Consider the following 17,663-nt stretch of genomic DNA (forward strand, 5'->3'; position numbering starts at 1 on the left):
CTGTGTGGAGTTCCCATGTTCTCCCTGTGTCTGTGTGGGTTCTCTCTGAGTACTGCGGCTTCCTCCCACAGTCCAAAGACATGCTCTGAGGGTTAGGTTAATTGAGAATTGTGAGAGGTGATGGTTATGTGTATCTATGTCTGCACTGTGACTGACTGGTAACCAGTCCAGGGTGGACCCAGTCGGCCCAATGTTAGCTGGGATTGACTTGATAATCGGTATAGAAGATGACTGACTCTTACATTTCTCAACATTCTCTACAACAGTTAGTATTTTTTAATTGAAGGCTATAAAGAATATATAAAGTGAAATGGTAGACGTTGGGAAAATGATTTTTCCAAATCCAGAAATAAGCTACATGATAATCTAGTGGAGAAACAATTTTGGAGACGAATTACAAATTAAATTGAATAAAATGAACTGCTACCGGCATAAGACTTCATACAGGTCAAATATTTCAGGGTTGCACCTTACAGTCAACATCCCCTTTATAATAATTGATCTGTATGGACCTGTGCTATAGCCTGTAAGGAGACATATTACTCCAACTAGTTCCATGAAAAAAATGCTAAGTGCTTGGCCTTGAAGAGGCTGCATTCATTCCAAACCCAGCTAATTGCTGTGTGGATGTGATTATTTGCTCTCCAACAAACAACAACATTTTAATGTCATTATGGACCGCTAAATGGATTTGACCGATGTGTTATATTATCAAAGGGAAATATCTGGGCATATTACACAAATAATGGGATAGCGAACTCCAAGGTGTATGCACATTCAAGGGATGGTGGTGGTCAATGAGTTGTTCACTGAACTTCCACCCCCACCTCTGTGAGTATCTTTCTGGTTGGTGGAGGTCACTATGGTAGGTTGACAAATGACTTACTCACCCCGACTCCACCTCCAACTCCTACACGCACTCCCACCCCCAACTGCATCCCCAGGCCCCGATGCCAGCGTCAGGCTTAACTCCAAACTGCTGCGTTCACAACAACAAAAAAGTTTAATTAAACACTCAGTGAGGAGTCGGGGCAGGAGGGCAGGTGGCCTCCAACAAGCGACATTAAAATGTGCAAAGTAGTGAGTCACAGCAGCTCCACATTCCTCAGTCAACGACTGCTCGGCATTAAGGCAGCAACACAATAGTGAAAAAGACAGCAGGCTGACATGGAGCCTCAGCTATTCTCTTTCGTCTCTACCTCACTGTAGAGACGAAATCGCTCTTATGACACAACATGTAGTCATCATTGTAAATAGACTAATCTCAGATTTAACCTTACTGCTAGTGGGCTACTCTCTGAGTTTCTGCATTCCTTTATCTTGCAATGGATACAATGCGGTAACAGTTGATACTTTATAAGTGTCTGCGTTTCCACCAAGATGCCTTTGTTGTGTCTCCCGGCAGACAATCTTATTACTTTTTTGAGGGATTTTGTTGGATGTCTTAAGGAAGGATAACTGCACCTTGAAATTCTGCTAGAACAACAACATGCAACATGCGGCAGCAAAAATCAAGAAATGCACTGTGACATAGGTATGTTTCAGGTTTGGTTGGATCTCCAGATCTCTATTTGGTTCTCTATAGGCCCATCGAGAAATGTGGTTGGACCCAAATCTTGATGTTAAAATGTGGTTATTTTTCTGAATGAACGTATTGCCATTTTCTGTCTTTTGGAACAGAGGTGAGTTATTTTGGCGAAATACAAACCTACAATACAGCCCTGTACACACTGGAGTTCACACACAGCTATTTATTTAACTTTAATTAATTGATTCATTATACAACCAATAATCGTCTCACTCCCACTGGCAGAAAACAAGGATACTTTATTAATCTACAAAGTTCACGAGTGCATGTTCCCAAGATAGCAATCCATCCCCTTCCTCCAGGGTGTCACACGGATCTGTGGACCCACAGCGGGTGATCACAGTGGGCAAACAAACATGCTGACAATATAAATACAGTCACAAGAAATCAACTTCACACCTGGAAAATAGCAGGATGCCAACATCTCCTCTTTTGCACCTGCACTATATGGTAATACAGAGAGACTTATAAAGTGCAACAGATTAACAACATCACAAACATCTAAACTATGTTGAAGAAACATGCACCAACTGTTACATTCTCACTTTGGTTGCAGTTGTTGTGACTTTGTCTTTGAACAATCGTATTTTACCCCGTTAACTGTTAAGGGTGTTTTGCATGTCATAAACCACCAACAGTCGTTACATTCTTTTGAAGATGGTCATGACTTTACACTTTTTTGCAGGAATCTTCGGCTATTTTAGCATTTATACAGACCAAAATATAGAAGAGCTGATGCTTGACAGATTTGCAGGACTAAACCTAATCTCCAACCTTCTATGAATTGAACCTACGAGTCTCTTTTTCCTTTTTGCCACAGAGTTCCGTTAAAATACATCAGCGATGTTTCTAGCAAATCTTCAACAAAACTGGTGTCGTTTGGAGTTGGTTAACACTGCTTGGCTAAGGAAAGACACATTGGTTTTCCTGTGTGCTTTATTGAACTCTGCAAAAAGATGATAACAGTAAATATATATAAAAGCTGCATCTTGCATCTTGATTCATCTTAATTGTATTCCTTTTTGGTTGGGGGGTATAACCTCACAAAGGTATAACATCACACCAGAGTGCATTATCATCACAGTTAAGTACAAAAACATAACACATTATATGTCCCTCTGGTACAAAGCACATACACAACAACACTGTTGGTGGTACTTTTTACAAGCGGTGGGAAAAGCAACAGCCGTTTGCTAATGGGGTGCAAATGCTAATTCTGCTATTGAAAGGTAACACAGATTTATGACAGTCAGTCATTGCCCACCCCTTAACTACTGACCACAACAGTATGCTAAGTATCACGATGCACCATTAAAGCACCTGGAGTAGAAGGTTAATAGTTCTTTCAAAGAGACCATGTAACAATGTGATGGTGGCCATTTAAGAGACCTTGCAGCTTCACACTTTGGCTTGAGAGACTGAGATGTTTGATGCTTCATTATAAAGTTGTCGCTCTCTCTCACTCTCTCTCTGTCTCACTCTCTCTCTCTTACAAGTACACACTCACACACACACACATTTCCTTCTCTTGCCAATCTTAACATCCATTCCTGTCCGACCCTAAACAACAATGACATCTCAAAAGAGCTCCAATTGCCTTATGACCCTTAACTTCACCCCCTCACCCCCCTCTTCCAAAATCTGCCAACAAAGAATGCTGCTGGAGCTCAGATGAGGAGGCATTCAAACATCCATTCCTTCACTGCTAAGGGCCACGTTCAAAGGTTCACATGTCCACAACCGCTTAGCTGTGTACTAAACTAAGTCAATGTAAATCAAGTACAGTCTAGAAACAGTCTCCACCTTCCACCAAGCACACCCTACCAAGCAGTCTACTGCGCTTGATGTGGATGTGGGAAAAGCTATCCACTGAGCAACAACATGCATCAGCTGAGGCAGAGTGATAATGAAGACTGGGGTTGTGGAATTTAAAAGACAATAGTTTTGTGCAAGGGCAAAAACGCACGACATTTACACACCTTCTGAAAAGGATAAATATTCTTCAAACTTAGATGTTTCTTTTCTATATTAGTCTTAATCATTTCCATGTTCTAATGGATTCTTTGGAAAATTCAACGATGACTTTACACTACGTACTGTTGTTGATACGTAAAATGTTTCCGTGAGAAAGTCTGCTAGGAGCAGTTGTTGTTTATCTACGCGAGGTCCATTCTTACAATATTATTTGAACAAGTACACTAACCTGTTTTTCTTATCTAAAGCCGGTCATATTTTCTGCCCAACCCCTAACCATCGCTTCACAATATTATGTGTAATTTTCTGAAAACCTCTTGTATTGTTTCAGAAACGTCAACATCCAACGTATTCATTAGTCTGTACAAACGTCTGTAAAAGTCTGTAAAATAATCACTATTTGAAAGGGTCCATGAATATTTGAAATAAATTCAATAGAAACAAAGCAGTAGATGCTCATTTCCACATTGTTTCCCTTCTCTAAATATATTGATATATTCTGAAGTTGAAAGTGTAGGCAACCTGTGAATGTTACTTTAAAAGGACATTACATTCCCCTAAGCTAGCCTGTGCAAATACACGTCTGATAAAAAAAAGAGTTTCACTATATGAGCCTGTGATAACAGTAACATGGCAGTTCACGTCCTCCACTGAGAATTAGGCTGGATAGTAACAGTAAGAGGATTCTGGTCTATTCAAGCATCTTAAAAAGCAATGTCCCTAGATGCATGACCAAATCCCTGAGTTTTCTCATTGATGGATAAATGTGGTCGCCTGACAGTGGCTCGCCAGTACAAATCTCCGTTGTGACTCACTAATTGCTCCGGCTGTCTCTAATACCTGATTAGCACAATAAAGTGATTTACACACCAACTGGGGCCCTTTTGCACTACCTGTCTTTGTGGGGTCTTTGCCGAATTCTAGCCCTTATTAATATGTCATCATGCTCTGGCTAAATGTTCTATCATCTACTTGTTTCCAGTAAACTAAGCAGAAGTATAACTTAATCTCCAAGTTCATCAAGAACATTTCTGTAGTTCAGACAAACAGCTGACCTCCTCTCTAATGATATTTTCTCTGTATGGTATAAAGAGATCGTCAGGCCTCAATCTGTTGTCCCGTCCTCTAGCCTCCTGTCTGCAGTAATCTTGATAAGGGGCTAATAAGCCAGAAACACAGCTGGTCCCAGCAGTGGCCCCCTGGTGGGCCCCACAGCCTTCAACAACATCTTCTTTTAACCCTTCATCACCCAAACCTGGTCTGGGGTATGCTTGCCCAAATGCTCAAGTAATGAAAGGGATTTAAACAAAGCTTGTAAGGATCAAAGCAGACATCCTCTGATAATATTTGGAAAGCAAATATAATAGTAAACCATTGCATTCCTTGTGCTGTTTAAGATTGTGTCTGTATCTCAGCTTAGCTCTGACAATACAACTAGGAATTCACAGCAGGGGACAGAAGACAGACCAGACATCGTCTTTAATCAATTGTACTGTATAGACCTCTTTGTTGCCATTGCTGTATACCTCTTATGAGCGAGTGCCATATGTTTACATTTACAATGCAACAAAATACATTTGTTTTAGTTTAGTTTTATTTTCACAGTAAAATAGACAAACATGATGGAAATAAGCAACAAGAGTGCAGGGAGTGGCAGATATGGGATTCTGATTCAATTCAATTAATTTGATTTTGATTAACCCAAAAATGCAATTAATTACAAACTTTACAGTCTGTCCCAATAATCCCCACAATGTCCCATAATGGACAGAATGATATTTGTACAGAATGAACAACACAAAAGATGAATATGATAATTCATACGACCACCATATAACCACCATCAAATAGAACCACCATCCACTCAAACATGTAAAGAGGGAAAGCACAAGGAGCTTGAGGACAGACCCCCCCCTCCCCCCTCCCCACACACACACACACACACACACACACACACACACACACACACACACACACACACACACACACACAACACAAACACACACACACTTTTGTGTCAAAAGGTCTTGGTTTCATTGCAATTCTTTGGGTGTTTGGGTGGCATGGTTTGGTCCTCAGCCCCTCAAGGCCAACTAGGACCAAAGGATCAACAGGATCAAGCAAGAAACCTACATTTAAAGTGTGTGAAAGAACATCTAAAGTAATTTTTGTGGGCCGGAATACAATTACAAATTGCCACATGCGTAAAAACTTGTTTGACTGGCCTGCACAGAGCTCGACCTCTGCCCAATCAACCCCTTCTTTGGGATGAACTCGTCCACCAACTTTGATGATGATGATTTTATCATCATCGTCATCAAACCGGTTACACAGAGCACAGAGACGTGACATGCCTCTCCCAGCCAATCAGGGAACTTAGTGGACTGAGGAGCAGTCCAGCGGAACTCCTTCCTCCGGCTAATCCTGTGGAGGGGGCTGGTGATGCAGGAGAACAGCAAGCTGTTGCTCACCGAGCTGCCCATGAGGTGGCGATGGTGGTCATCAATTGTGTCGGTTTCATTTGAGCTCTTCCTTCGGCTCTACTTTTGTGCAGTAGGCTGAAATTTGCTGCACATTCAAAGTGATGTGTTGAGCTGCAGAGACAACCAGGAGTACAAGTGACTTAAGGCTCAATGCCACCAAAAGGCGATGTTGGCACATGGAGTAGTGTGATGCGCTAGGAGCTGCAAGGTTGGTCGTTCGAATCCCAGCTGCCCTATGTGCCATGTCAATGTGTCCCTGAGCAAGACACCCAACCCCTAATTGCTCCCCAGGCAAAACGTAACGAATGGGATATAATGTAAGGCATTGAAAGTCACTTTGGATAAAAGTGTCAGTGAACCTGAAAATGTATGTTTTGTTCTTGAACATTTAAAATACAACTATTCAAAATTAAATGAAAATGAATGAAAAGTATTTTTGGGTCAAATATAATTCTGATTCACCCAATCACACAAATATGGTTGCTAACAATATGAACACAATTTTCTTTTGCTGTGTATATTTGGTTGTCTGTTCATCTTTGAACTTGAATTTAATTTCATTGAGATTTTTTATTTTATATTAGGCTGCTTGAAAACATCTGGCCAGGGACAGCAGATGGAAATTAGCCTCTCTGGCTAACTCTGGCTGGGTTACCGTACAATTAAGTGCATTGCAGCTATTTTTGATTTAGTCCTAGTATTTTAGATGAAAATGCATGTTTTAGTCAGTCATTTTAATCCTTAGTTTTAGTCACATTTAATTGCCATATTAAACTCCATTTCTTCCCTTCTCTATCTAGAATTGATTGCTCTACCTTAGTGTCCCGGATGTTGGTGTGCCACGGCTGAATTTTTTGGGTTGAAGATTGTAACCTTAATTTCATTTGTGGCTGAATATTTTGTTTTGTTTTTTGAGGTTGAATTTTTTTTCAGTGAAACATTCAGGTGCATAATTTCAATGCATAAATATTCAGTGCTAGAAATTCAATCACCTTTTTATTTCAACCCCCGATGGCACAGATTTACTTCCATAATTATCAATTAACAAATCCTCTTGTACATGTGCAGTTGTCTGCCCTCAAAAAAGTGACTCTGCATAAAAAAAAAGTATATTCTTATTTTTTTCCTTTGTTTAATTATAAACATCTCTGCTTCTGCTACTTCCATGGGCTTTGTTAATAATAATTAGATGGAACTAAAGATAATATAGTGATGTCTCACTAATGGTATATTTTAGTAATCATTCTGAAAATCAGTGATTGAGATCTCTACAGCCTTGTATAGCTCTCTTGATCTCCTCAAGTTATTCTATGATCTTCTGCAGTTTTGTTAGATATTTAACCTCTGAAATAGAAAAAGAAAAGAAAAAAATCTACTTACAGTACCATCCTAGTTCACTGTGCATCCTCTATCCATTATAGGGTTATGTTTGGTACAGGCAGGCAAAAGAGGACATTCCTGGGCATCCTCTTTCTAGGCTGGTGAAGGCAGATATTGCTAGCCACAGAGTCGGGTAGGAAAGTCTAATATAGCCAGCCTAGAAGAAGGATGCAAAAGTAAGAACGATCCTTTCTCATCTGCTAGTACTACAAAACCTATAGGGTGCCAAATCAACAATGCCAGTACAAGTCTGAAAAAGTGATCTTTTTTGTTTGTTTTTCTGTTGTGTTCATAGATGGAGTGATCCGTCGCTATAAGAATGTCCTTCGGATCTTCAAAAAGTGTGGATCCATGAAGAAAGCCTTTGCGAAAATGAATGTTGATCGAAACACGATTGCACGCACATTTATAATTGCTGAGCTCGCAATTACTTTTCGGGACGCATTCTAAGGTCTGCTGAGAGGTGACGAAGATCAAATGAAGATTTGTGTGCTTGTAGAGCGTTGGCGCGTGGCTATAAACCAGTAGATGGCCGAAACCATCACAGCGTGCAAAAAAATGGAATGCTCCTCTCAATAATGTATAAGTATACTTAAGAATATTACAATTGTTTACTACAATTGTTTAATTGTTTACTTTTTGTTAAACAGTTGTTTAAACTTGCTGTTGAACTTAAAAAAAGTTAATCTGTTTATACATACACAATATATGTAGACATTTTTTATGTGTGTTATGTGTTGTGTTGGAATATATAAAGGAAGCACTATCTCTTGACTTGTTTGTTGCTTTTGTTAAGGTATTTATCGTCATCTGACAGTGTAATAACACTTAATGACATTTTAACGAAACATTCAAATTGTTCCACTTTACTTGAATTCAAAGAAACCAGTTATGACACAATTATAAACTGGTTGGACTATGTAATTACATATAATGACATCTTAATTGAAGAATCTAATTGTTCCACTTTACTTGAATTCGAAGAAAACGGTTATGACACTATTATAAACTGGTCTGACTATGTAATAACATAATGACATCTTAATTGAAGAATCTAATTGTTCCACTTTACTTGAATTCAAAGAAAACAGTCCTGACACTGTTATGTCATTTGGCAGTGTAGTTACACTTAACGACATCTTAAAGAAAGGGACAACGTTTATGACACAATTGTAATGGTTTTGTGACAGCGAGTGTCAAAACCATCCATATAGGACGGATTAATGTCACTCTAAGATATGAAGCCAAACGTTTTTCTTAAGTTTGACAGTTAGGTCTGCTATGACATGTTTATGACAGGTTGTGTTGTCTTGGTTTTTGTCAAGTTGTCATAACAAGGACATCTCAAACAATGTCACCTTTGCATCAAAAGGGACATAACTTACCGCTTGACACTTAACGACAACTGTCATAAGTATTCATTGAAATTTATGACAGCTGTCATTCATGTCATGGTTATGACAATGTCAAGTCAGTCTTATGAACACCTATTCAAGTAAAGTGTTACCAGAGAGTCTCCGTGGGCAGGTTAGCTTGGGTACACAGTTCAGAGTCAATAAAATTATCATCTGCCCCACAGTCGACAAAAACTTGTAATGGCAAGGAGTTCTGAGCGTACCGGAGAATGCCTGGGAGGAGAATGCAGTTGGAGGGTGTGGAGGGGGATGTGGTTCGGCTCACCAGCGCCCCTCCGGCGGCTGATGGGCCTGCCTTTTGGCAGCTGAGGGCAGATGGCGAAGTGTCTGGGCTGCCCACAGTAGATGCACAGCCTCTTCCGGACTCTGCTCTCTCGCTCAGCCAGGGACAGTTTCATATTTCCCAACTGCATGGGTTCTTCACGGCTGGGGGCGAAAGGACAACTAGGACCTGGAGCTGATGCAGGTGCAGGAACGGCGGCTTAAGATGCATGGGGAAATTCAGCAGGAGACGGTAAGTTGTTCTGCGCGTAGGGGAGGGGGTTTCCCTGTCTGCCTAGCCTTTCCCTACGTCTCTTTCGTAGTCCATTATCAAGCCGTATAGCTAAAGAAATCAGATGGTTCGGAGACTGGGGCCCTTTCTCAATATGCGTTCTTGTGTGGACTTTTGTTCTCGTGCACTCGTGAAACGTCATCAGTCGCAGCCCAAGTACTGTTCCAATTCTAAAGTCCGCATCTGGCCGAGAACGGTCATACTACCTGGATGTGACTCGCCCCGCCCATTTTACCGGGCATGCATCGGAGCAGGCTCGTCTGTTCTTGTGAGAGCCATATATCCCAGAATGCATTGCACCTCAGCAACAGGCAACAACGACAGAGGAAAATAAACACAACTTTATGTCGAAGTTTATAAATACTACTATATTTAAGTAACGTAATGTAATTTTATGACTGAAGTTAGTTGTTAAAGCAACTTTTGTTGTTAAAGCAAATGTTTGTTCAGCCTTCGTAACAGTCTGGATGGAGATGTGAGGTGTAGTTAACGGACCGTCAGGAGTGACCAACAGAGCAGGCATTTATGGCACAGGTGATTTACTGGGATTGGAAACAGGTGGGTCCCGTTGCACGCAGCCAACCAACCTCGCCCCCCGCCGTCTCCTATTGCCAGGAGAAGAGTTGGAAGAGGGAGCAAAAAGAGGAGGAAAGTGGAAGAACACAAAACAACAAGTAACAAAATCAAACCACGACACTTTATGGCTCCTGTCCACTTCTTGGTGGGCTTTAGTATTATAATCTGAAAAATGAATCCAAGACAAATGTCCAGTCAGATTAAATCAAAGAAAATAACTGCAGAAGAAAACACTATGTTAAGCTGCAGGCCAAATGTAAAGGCAAAGGTTACCCACCTAATTATGCTATAATTGTAAGGCAACCATTTCACTATTGTAAACTCGGCTATGAAGCACATTGCCTACTACTGAGGGAAACATTCAGAATTATAGATTATTGCATTTTTTTCCGATATTACCGTTTCTAAAATGTTTTGTCTGTGGACAGATCTTCTAGGAACTGAACATGTGTCAGGGTGGGTGCTGGTGCAGGCGGAAAGAAGGCAGGACTCAAACGCAGGATTCTTCCAAAGGTGCTCTTTATTCGGAACAAAAGCCAAAGGACGTGCACCAACGACGAGTAACATAGACAATGACGCGACAAGGGACAACAGGCACACAGGGCTTAAATACACTAGGGAGGTGCAGGTGATTGGACACAGGTGGAAACAATCAGGCAATCACAGGACAGGGCAGGAAGTGAAGTAACCCAGGAACACCAGAGACATGAAAACTACAAAATAAGACAAGAAGCAGACCCAAACCGTGACAACATGCACATGGAATCCCAGGCAAATTGGCTTTGGTCTTGTTCTTTTTACACAAACGTTATGTAATATGATATAATCATATTAAACAAATGAAATCAATCAAGGGGGGAAGTGAATCATCAGATGTCACAGTTCACGGCTGGGTGAAGACTCAAATGCAGACATTTACAACATTGATGGTTCATTTACATGCAGTGCATGGATATTTCACTGTTTGTTACAGTTGTTGTTACAGTATACTGTAAGTTACCATGGAGCCACACTGTCATTAGGTGCACTCCTTGAACAAGTTACATGAGATCCGGCTGTTAAGGTTATTTGTGCCTCTCTGCTTCTTCTGGGTTCCTCTACAGCTGAAGTGGTTACCCATTGGTATTTAGTTGTGACTTCAAAGTATGTGTTTGAAGATGCTAAAGAACATTTAAAGCTCCTATATGTGACAGTTAAATTATACAGTAGTCTATAACATGTAGATGACAGGGTGTTTTTTTACTAGAGTCTGAGAATGTTTTTCTGAAGCACTTTAACTGCCAAAAAGAAATCTTCTCAAATGCATGTGATCTTTAACAGGTTTTGATCATTAATATGTGTATGTGATTTACCAGGTCAGTACCAGGTCAATGTTAGACACAATCAGTGTCACAATAAAATTATCATCAACAGTTTTATTCATACTACCAATAGTAAAAATATGTAAAAAGTATAGCAAGAGAAACGGACAAAGACACAGATCTTTTACCATTGCCATAGTTGCGCAGGACATTTGGTCAATTTTAAGTCCTACCCAGTAAATCATTAGTGCAACCACAATTGCAGAAATACAACAGGAGAGGAGATTAAGCAAAAGAGACTTGAAATCAGTTTGAAAGAAGAATAGGATGAACTATAGAGAATGACAACCAATATCTGGCGTTGTGATGGTTGGAGAAGGATGAAACCCGTTATGTGTCACTGTTTTTATTCATGTTATAATCATGTCATGTTTAGTGTATTAGGTGTTATGCCTCTTCGCTTGAAGAAGGATCCAGTCATGAAAAACATCTATCTCATGTTGTGTCAATCTTACATTTCGTCTGTCTCACGTCTTGAAGGATTTCGTGAAAAACACCTCATGCTGCAACATGCACAATATAACCTGTCAGTATGGATGCTAGACCATCATCAGGTCTTTGATAGGACCGTAAACTACATTTCAAAGTTCTTATTAAGGTTTGTGTGACCCTCTAAGTTATAGAGAAAAGGTTGCACTGCAAAGGCTCCTTAACAGCAACTCTACAAAGTAAAGGGCAAACACTCAGGTCTTTTACGGGCCAGGTGTTTGTCTTTAAATACACATCCGCCTCCTCAACATGGTTCTCACCTCCTATCCGTGCTTTATGTGCAGCATGGAATCAGATTTGTCTTTCACAGCTGTGAGTCAACGACTGGGCAGGAGAATACCTATGGTCCACATTATAAGAATTATGCCACTTACTCTCCTCCACATTTGCATTCACAAATTATTATTTTTAAAATAACCTGATGAGGGTGAATGAGCCTGTGCCTAGTTAACATATACCCTCACCTAAAGGATTATTAGGAACACCTGTTCAATTTCTCATTAATGCAATTATCTAATCAACCAATCACATGGCAGTTGCTTCAATGCATTTAGAGGTGTGGTCCTGGTCAAGACAATCTCCTGAACTCCAAACTGAATGTCAGAATGGGAAAGAAAGGTGATTTAAGCAATTTTGAGCGTGGCATGGTTGATGGTGCCAGACGGGCCGCTCGGAGTATTTCACAATCTGCTCGGTTACTGGAATTTTCATGCACAACCACTTCATTGAACCATTGGGGCTACAACAGCAGAAGACCCCTCCGGGTACCATTCATCTCCACTATAAATAGGAAAAAGATGCTACAATTTGCAAGAGCTCACCAAAATTGGACAGTTGATTGGACAATTTAGGAACCTGGGGCCACATGTACAAAAACTTGCGTGGATTTCTTACTGAAACATGGCGTACAATCAAACCCAAATGCCCCCCAGACACAAAAATATCCAAATGTATCAATGTTAAATTGAGGGCGCACATGCTCAATGCACATAACAGGGAGAATTATAAGGATAATTACACAAATAAAGTTACTTACCAAGAAGCCACCCATCGCGCACAGTGCCAGCTTGTGGTCTGTCCCCAACAATGCTGTTGTTCAGAATGTATGAGTCGTGCATTGAACCAGGCCACCTCGCCACAATGTTGGTTAAGTACATTAGCGCATCACATATGATCTGTACATTGATAAAATGAAATTGTCTCCCTGTTGACGTACACAAATTCATCATGTGATGGCGCCTTTATAGCGTGTGCAGTCGATAGCTCCAATTACATTAGGAAAACCGGCTCTTGCTGCAAATTGCGCTTTAATGTCGCCATTTAATGCCAACTGCATTGTATGGGAATTTAATATACCTGGCTGAAATGCGGATAATCCCATCCCACACGGCTGGCATGGCTCGCCTCAGCGTCGACTGGCACAGTCCCGATCGGTCGGGCAGCTCCCTCTGAAATGACGCGGTTGCCAGGGACCCCAACGTGGTCATCACCTGTATGGGCACAGGGCATGGCTCCTCATTGTGCTGCGCACTAACGCCGGCCACAGCTCTGCACATAGTTGGAGGAGGACTGCCCTCGGGAACCTAAAGTGGCTGATGAGCCAGTTATCCTCATGTGCAAGCAAATCCTCTCTCTAAATATGTGCTCTCTCCTTATTGCACCATTTGCAATGTCTTCTAGTAGTGCTAAAGCAGCCATTCTTTTAATAGTATGCATTGCACCACTTTACGCATGCTTTTATATCCACTCGTGTAGTTGCAGACACATGTTAATTGTTAATCAGTGTTAAATGTTCATGTGTCTCAGATGTGCATATCACTCCTTTTCTGAAGACAAATTGTGTTTACATTTATTTATTATTACAGTTTTATTTTGAAGGGACGTTTTCTAATGCAGCGGAGTCGGTCCATGTTTTCAGTCAAGCGCGGCAATTAGAACGGGAAAAGATAAGACTGGCGCCGCAAAGAAAACTGCTACCACCCCCCTGACACCGCTAGCACCCCCCCGTTGACCGATCGATCTGGGTCGCGGCTCGTCATTAAGGGATGATGGTGGGTCCCGGAGCCAGACCAGTTGAGAACCACTGGTTTAGACATTGGGCCGTTAAGACACCTGTACCGCACACAAAAACTTGTAAACCTCCATAGCTCACTATGTAGAGCAGTCGGCTTGTTGGCTTAAGGATGTTTTGACCCATGGGGTTCGAATCCCGATCATTCCGACCTTTTTTTAAATATATTTTCAAAATACTTGTTTTCATACGTGGTTGTGATGTAGTGCTCACTTCTACAATCGTGAATGCTGCAATGGATTTGTTATGCGTTTTGTAGATTTTGAGCTGGCAGATTGTTTGGCTTCATACAAATACAGCTAGCAAGAAACGTTGACAAACGCACTCTTCTAATCAATAAGTTAGTTAATGCAACTTTTGATATAGGAACACCAACTCCAAATATTTTAATATAATAAGCAATTATTATGAGATATAAACATAATTGAAGTACTTACAGGATTTTCATTAGGGATTTCACGCTTTGTGAGGCTTCGTTTTTGCCGCGTTCAACAATAACATACGTGTCTGCGCCATAGACTGTACTGTTTACGCCGGAGGACCACAACAACAATCTGTGATGCCATTAGCTGCCCTGATTGCTGCCCAATCCCGCTAGGAAATAAATTAAATATTGTTATAAATATAAAACGTCACTAAAGACCTTTTCACAATCATTTTTAATGTTAAAAATATTTGTTGGGGACCCCCCAAAATCTAAAAATACATTCTTATAGGGGGTCCCTAATGACTTATAGGTGGTCCAGGACCCCCCCAGACACCCCTCATTTCGAACCCTGGTTGTACCCCATCTCTCGCCCGAAGTTGGCTGGTATTGTCTCCAGCCCCCCCATTAATTTAATTTTCTTTTTTCTTCAAGCTTGTTTCTTTTGCTTTCTGACTGATAACTGTAATGGCAAATATATATGTAACGCTTCTAAATGCTTCATTTGTATAACCAGTTTATTAATTGCAAGTGCTGAGATGGGAAGGCCATGGTATAAGAGCTGAAGTGTTCCACACTGATAAATGTCCTCAGCGTCCTAGCTGTAGAGACTAAACAAAGTAGGTCATATGTATATAACCAGATTTGTTTTCAAGTGTTGGGAGGGCAAGTCCATGGTCAAAGAACTAACGTGTCTTACATGGATTAGATGTCCCCAGTATCCTGGCTGTAGATACTCAATAAGGTGGTCAAGGCTTCTGTTGATGCCACCGATAACTGAACTTAGGTATAAGAACTGCCTCGTTCTGTCAGGGGGCAAGGAGGTTCTTGACAGTCTGCAGAGCACATAGCTGTTGTGACCTTTCTTCCCTTGCAAGGAAATAAACGGAGAAAGACATATTTGACTTAGCCTTTTGTTTCTTACTTTACGATTGTCTGTGCAAAATCTTCCACCACATAACCCAGTTTGGACCTTGCCTGAACGCTGAGCAGAGGTTTCAAGTAACAAAGTACAAATACTTTGTTACCTTACTTTGTTACCATCTGCTGAGGTATAAGAACTGCTCTGACTTGTATGCCCTGTCTATCTGAGCATGTAGCTGTTGTTACTTTTTCTCCCCTTGCAAGGAAACAGAGAAAGATATGTTTGATTCAGAGACTGTATTCATGTTTGAGCAAATCTTCCACCACAATTTAGCAGGCTGGAGGCACTGGGAGTGCCAGGCTGGAGGAGGGGTCCTCAAACAAGCACAGACCTGTCAATTTGGATGTTTAGTCATGTGACTAACTATTCAGTTGAGCTGTCAGCCTGGACCAGCCTGTAGATAAGCTGCTATATATAGAGGACAAAAAATGAATTAAGTATAAATAAATAAATGATGCGTAAATACACGTATGAATGAATAAATGCTTAAATAAAAGAATCAATACATTAATGTATTAATATAATTTTACACCTAAACAGAACATAATTAAATAAATTGATTTCTACATCACTGTATTTCTACATGTATGCAATTCTTCATTTATTTATGCATGTATTTCTGTGTCCGTATGTAAATGAGCTTAGGCTCATGCCGCTGACGTCGCCCGCACCTAAACTACAATAAATGAAGGGACATCCGTCGTCGTCATCCTCTTTGTCGTAGTTCTCATCGCTACCGCCGCCTTGGTCGTCCTACTCGCTGTCGTCCTCTTCGCCGTCGTTGTTCTTGCTGCCGCCGTCCTCATCGTTACCGCCGACGTGGTTGTACTCCTCGTCGTCATCCTCTCAAATACATTTAAAGGACATTTAGAATACATACAAATTTGCGATTAATTTTGATTAATTTTGAGTTATGGCCGTCATCGTCATCCTCTTCGCCATCGTCGTCCTCATCGCCATCGTCGTCCTCATCACAACCGCCGTCCTCATCGCTACCGCCGCCGTCGTCCTCTTCGCAGTCGTCGTCCTCGCTGCCGCCGTCCTCATTGCTACCGCCGCCATCGTCCTCTTCACCGTCGTCGTCATCGCTGCCGCGGTCCTCATCGCTGCCACGGTCCTCATCGCTGCCGCGGTCCTCATCGCTACCGCCGCCGTCATCCTCTTCGCCATCGCCGTCCTCATCGCTGCCGCTGTCATCGTCATCCTCCTCGCCTTCATCGTCGCCTCTCTTCTTTTGAATTATAAAAAAATTCATTAAATTTACAATATTTTAAAAGACTGTGTTTCTGTGTAGTATGAACCCAGCTATTTGCTGTAGAAATAAATTAAATATAACTAGAGTTTTAACATTTGGCCATATCTTTTTTACATGAAATATTTTAAGTTAAACAATTCACTTGTTGAGTTTCTGAATGCAGTACCATCGTAAGGGTCAAACTGATGCAATTGTACTTAATTAAAAGGTGCAAAATCAGACCACATTCAACTTTATTTAAACAAGTAATGGGGTTGAAAATTATCTGTTGTACTGAAGAGTTTATTCCATGGCAACTGTGTAAAAAGTTCATTAAAGGTACCATCAGTAAACATTATGTACATATGCAAAACGATATAAAGCTACTTTTAAAAGATAATGAAACCAGAAAAAACACTTGACATTATTACCTTATTCCGTACCGCAGCTGCGCCATGTTGCCCCCAAAGGAGAATAAAATATACGATGGACGTCCATCGTCCTCTGGTTCCACATCCATGTCTTCATTGAGCTGAATCGTTTGCTAATGATCACAATCCATTTGAAATGGTTTGAAAACACCATGTATCCAAATGCTAACAGCTTCTGCCCAGAAGCTTCAAGACAGAAATAGACCAGGAGCAATCACACTGCTCTGACCAATCCTGCTTCAGACAGAGGTTAGGACATCCCACCTTATTAGCATACAGACCCACGCATAAATAAATGTGCAAATGTAGGCGAACAGAAATGCAGAAATAAATATATGGTATGTATTTGTTTATGACCTGTTTTATTATCAACTTTTATTTATAATCATTTACTTATTTGGATATTCATTTCAGCATTTATTTATTTATCTTGATCTTATTTATTTATACATTTATTCATTTATTTATTTATACTTAAGTCATTTTTTATCCACCATAGCTATAGACCTATACCCTTGGATAACTTACTATGACACAGTAGGCTTCCTCTCCCTGATACAAATTCATATCTCAACAATGCACTAATGCAATCACTAATTGAGCTTCTCCCTGGGTGTTTTTGTGCCTTCTCTCACAGATTTCCATGGATCATTGCTCTATCTGGTCCCTGCTGCTGCCTCCTGCCATGGCCCTGCTGTCCCCTACTACTACCACCAGTATTACTATTATAAGTCACTTTACTAATGCTGTCATCACCAA

Source organism: Pungitius pungitius, chromosome 5 (genome assembly GCF_949316345.1).
Source record: "Pungitius pungitius chromosome 5, fPunPun2.1, whole genome shotgun sequence".
NCBI lineage: Eukaryota > Metazoa > Chordata > Actinopteri > Perciformes > Gasterosteidae > Pungitius > Pungitius pungitius.